Source organism: Arachis duranensis, chromosome 2 (genome assembly GCF_000817695.3).
Source record: "Arachis duranensis cultivar V14167 chromosome 2, aradu.V14167.gnm2.J7QH, whole genome shotgun sequence".
Classification (NCBI taxonomy): Eukaryota; Viridiplantae; Streptophyta; class Magnoliopsida; order Fabales; family Fabaceae; genus Arachis; species Arachis duranensis.
Window position 1 is genome coordinate 11,155,208 of NC_029773.3, and position 5,126 is coordinate 11,160,333.

At 36.1% G+C, this 5,126-nt stretch overlaps 1 pseudogene; it reads left to right on the forward strand.

The window, feature by feature from the left end:
- Window positions 1-5,126, forward strand: part of LOC107473506 (uncharacterized) — a 12,391-nt pseudogene that overhangs the window by 779 nt on the left and 6,486 nt on the right.

Consider the following 5,126-nt stretch of genomic DNA (forward strand, 5'->3'; position numbering starts at 1 on the left):
AAACCTTCCAAAATCGCCAGGCACGTGTTGCAATAAAAGAATCATGTGCGGACCACGACGCGTGCGCGCACGGTACGCGTGCGCGTCCCTGGCTAATTCTGCAATGTGCGCGCGAGCGCCTTGTGCGCGTACGCGTGCTTGGCCGATATCAACTCTTTGACTTTTTGTGCTTCTCTCCACTTGCATGCTTCCTTCCTTGCTTCCTTTGATTCATGCCTAGCCTATTTCAATCCTGGAATTACTAGCAAACACATCAAGGCATCTTATGGAATCAAAGAGGAACTAGAATTCATTAAAATAAGGCTTAAAAAGCATGTTTTTACACTTAAACACAAATATGGGAGAGATAACAAAACCATGCTAATTCATAGGCTAAATGTGACAAAAGGTTATCAAAACACTCTAAACTTAATACAAGACAAACCGTCAAATTGGGGTTTGTCATTCTCCCATTCTCATTATTTCACTTTAAAACTGGCCCAATTTCTTAATTTAGGATTTTATTTTTCAATTATTTCTGAGTTGAAAAAAAATACTAGCATTTTTATCCACCGCAAAGGCACTCCACTCCTTAGCATCACGCAGAAGTGGAGTCGCTCAATTGATTAGAAGAAGAAGGAGAAACAAATTCGATAGCTATTGGTGCCTTACCTCTATCACTGGTGATGCCTCCAATAAGATTCAGTCCCTTGTATACTGCGTTATTGGTTCCCCACGTACCGGAGCATTGAGTAATAGCAATGCTGCTATCCAAATGAGGCACTTTCTTGGATGTGGAGAAGATGAAAAAGATGTTTTCTCCAAAATTTATGAGGAGAAGCGCATTTTGGAGTAACACTTCTCTTCCTCCCCAATCCCTAATCTCTATGTCAAATTTAAACAATTTGATTATTTTAGTGCGTATTTAATTGGAACTTGATACGGTTGATAGAGAATACACTTTGTATCTGTGAGCTGATACGCTTTCTGATTATCAGGTACTCGCTAGAGCAATTATTTGATATTGTCGTTATTGACTTCTACCATGGGTTTGTCCCCTGGTGTCAAAGGTTATGAACTATTCAGATGGATCATTTGATGCTTAGTTAGAGATTGAATTTGAATTTCTTGTTGAAAGTTATGTTCTCATGTTAAATTGGAGAGACCAAAGCATATAAAGGTAGTTCATTTTCTCTACTCAAGATAATTATGGTTACTTTCTCTTTTATTCTACCATTTAAATCTGTTGGATTCTGATTTTATAAAAAAAGTTAGCAGTATGTTGTTCATACCAACGCAATGGAGTCGCTTTGCCAATATATATGTCATTGCTATACATGTAACACCCTAACACAGAGAGCTTTATGCCTAGGTCGTAAATTAATGGTAGTGAGGCGCTACGACCTCTAAAAATAAAAGGTTAACCAAAACCAAGACCAGACAATTTCGTCACTCTAAAAAAAGTGATAAGATAAAAGGCTTATACAGAAAAACCAAGAGACATATGTATATCAATATAGAGTTCAAAAAATAGAGATACATAATCAAGCTCTAGACTCGACCTACGAAACAAAGGCTAGCCAGAGTATATATATCAATCCTAAGTCTCCAAAGTCAACCTCTAAGAGGGACAAAACATGTTTTATACAAAAGCGGAAAAGGTACACATATATAACTAAGTACTTAATATAAAAAGCCCAAAATGTAAATCTTTGTTTCCAAAGAGTCTCCAGCACACTCAGCAAGGTGCCTCATGTCCTGCATCTGAAAAACAACATGTATGATAAGATATAAAGCTCTGTGAAGCCGAAGGCAATCCTAGACTTATACAACCTAGATCAAAGCCTAGAGTTCTCACTAAGCCAGAACTATGGTAATTCTATCTAGGGGTTCTATTCTATCTCTTCAATTCCAATTCTCTACAAACCTACCAATCACCAGGTGGAAAAACCCTTAGTGTCACCTCTGCCAGCATGAGGGATCTCTCGATTGTTCAAACACATACAAAGTATACAAGTAATACACAACTAAGAAAATAGATACAACATTTAAGTCATTTAGCATACAGGCATAGATAAATAGTTAGGCAAGCCAAAACACAATATGCATACTCAAATAAATCATACAATGCACATGATGCATGTCTGACCAATGGCTAATAAGTCTCATCTGTGGGTTATCCAGCCAAACCCGACATGTCCGATAGCGAACCCTGGACAGTCCCTACATCACACATTTCCAAGAGTCTACGCATATATTTATATTCATTCTTTAACCATCTCATTGGAGGAGATCTTTCCAGAAAGGTATAAGTGTCCCGCAACACTTATGACACATGATTAAAGGAATGAGATGCAGATAAATTATAATTACCATCATGGAGCAAGTGGGATGAACTGCAACCCTTGCTACTACCCAGGAAGCTCAAGTCATCATAACCCGAAGCAAGTAGGGTGAACCACTCCCTTGCATCTACCTGAGGAGCCTCAACAACCAACATGGAGCAAGTGAGGTAACACCACAACCCTTGCGTCTACCTAGGAGGTACGTTCTTATATGTCTAGGAGGAATAAAGGAGGAGATCTTAACCTTCTACCATCTCACTGGAGGCAATTTTACAATACCAGGAGGAACAAAGAAGGGTATCCTCACCTTCCACCATCTCCCTGGGGTCGCACTTTCGAGAAAGAGTGCTCAGATGAAACAATTATGCTCAATATCAGTTTCATAGTAAAAGTATATTTATGCAAACTTATCTTCTCTACACTCCAATATGTTCTCTTTGATCCATTCAGTCCACTCTACAAACAGTCTAGTTAAATACACTACAATTCTCTACAATCCTAGGTCACTGGCTCTAAATTTATAACAAAAAATTACCCCTTTATTTCACTCAGTACTCTTTCGTTCGTCCCAAAATCTAAACACTAGCTATCGTACCTTAGATAGGTGTTACAGAGGTTTGAAAAGTTAGAGGAATGGTTAAAAACTCAAAATTACAAATTTTTCAAAGTAGGGTGGTCATGCATATGCATGCCACACCTCGCATACGCATGACTTGAAAATTGGCCAATCGTGTACGCAACCACCTCATGCGTACGCGAGTGTGTTGGATAGAAGAGAGTCCTCGCGTACACATGCATGTTTTCGCGTACACATGCTGTTAAAATGCCCAAGTCGCATGCAAAATAGCGCTACGTACACTAAAGTGCTTGGCAAAGCCCAAAACTGGCATCGCATGGAACATTTCGCGTACGCATACCTTAGGTTTTTCAGAAAAGCTGTTAAGTTTGTAGAACAGTAGAAATCAATTTTTTACACTAAACTTCAAACGCGCATAACTTTTTTGTTAAAAATTATTTTTAATTTGTTCTTCGAATGTTATAAACTTCACGGATCCAATTTTCATTCAAAATAAGTTTCACAATATTTGAGGGACCGGAAGCCAAGTTATGACCCTCCGAATTTGGTTAAAAATCAATTTTTACCAAAACTTTTCAAATCCTCTAGTTTTCAAAACTCTTAAACCAAAACCAAACTAAACATACCCAAACCAATATCAACATAGCCAAACCAATACCAACACCTCAATAACTCAATTGATTCAAATATTTACACTCACAATCTACCAATTTCTTTAATTCCTATCAATCATCATCAACATCGACATTTTTTATTTATTCCACAACATCACAACCATTCCAATGCCTAACGCCCTTCAAATTCACTCAGTCCAACAACTTCACCAATCATTCATTTCACAACATATCAACATACATTCTCAATTTTTAATCAATCAACAATTCAACCTATCTTACGGATAACTAGTCTAAGTCTCACACAGCATTACAAATTAGCTAAAGAAAACCAAAACCATACCTTGACTGAATTTCTCCAAACTCAAAACACTACAATTCAACCTTTCAAGACTCCAAATCAAACCCAAGAAGCTCCAGCCACCAAAGCCTATTCCAAGTGCTCCAATTCACCAATTTAACTTCAATCAACATAAAATTCAACCTAATTCCATACAATACCATCATATCAATGCTAAGATTTTCTAATTCATCAATTCACAAAGATTTAGTGATTTCTTACTTTACCCACTAATGATTAGAGCAAAACTCAATTATTAATCAATACTAGAGGACACCTAAACCATCAAAAACACAATTTCCTCAATACTGATAAACTAAAAACGAAAATCAGAGTGAAGGGAAGAATTGGCTACGAAAAACAAAGTTTCTTACCACTTATTTTTAAAAGAGAAATGAAGAGCTCGACGAGACGAATGCGTGGCAACAAACAGCTCATCAATTGGAGCTCCAAATTGAAAGTTATGGATTAAAGATGATGATAAATAGTGCTTTGGTTAGGTTTTGTCTTCCTTCATTTCAACGTGGAGCTCAAAATGAAAAGGGTTTTGTGGCTGAGAATCCTAACTTTGAGTTTATATATGTTGGGCCTTGCCTTATTCAATCGGTTTAGTCCGTTGATTCGATTTTGAGTCAAAATCTTTAAAATTAGTATGTTAATTCCTATTTTAAATATTTTTTATATTTCTAAATTATAAAATTTAATTTTTTAATTTCTTTTACTCATATTTAATTTATTAGATAATTATTTATTAATTTATCAGATTTTACAATACAACTCTATATAATATATTACATCATCGACCACTGATATCACTCTAGTGTGAAAATTGCTAAAATAGAGTTAAAAGGGTATCATATTATATCTCAAAACTAGAGGTGGTGAAAATGCATGTGTTATTTGGGTTTTCGGCGATTGTTCCCATTTCTATGGGAGGGTCCTGGCCAAGTGACCACCAGCAAGAATAGGATTGGCTGGTTCGTTGAAAAGGGCAGCACAAAATTAACTTATTTATGGCAATAGAATTTTGTTGTTTGTTTTTATTTATTGCTATTTTGTTTTGAATTTTTAGACAACCGTTTTACAGAGTATCCTATTTGATCATTTGATAAACATATGGGAATTCAATCCAAGCCCAGTTCCGAAGACTTGCAATCTTTATTTTTTAGTGGATTTCAAGTTTCAATCACTACTTTACAAATAAATATGATCTGTCTTAATCAACTTATTTTTATTGTCATTATGCTTTCTTGAAATTAATGTTTTGTCTT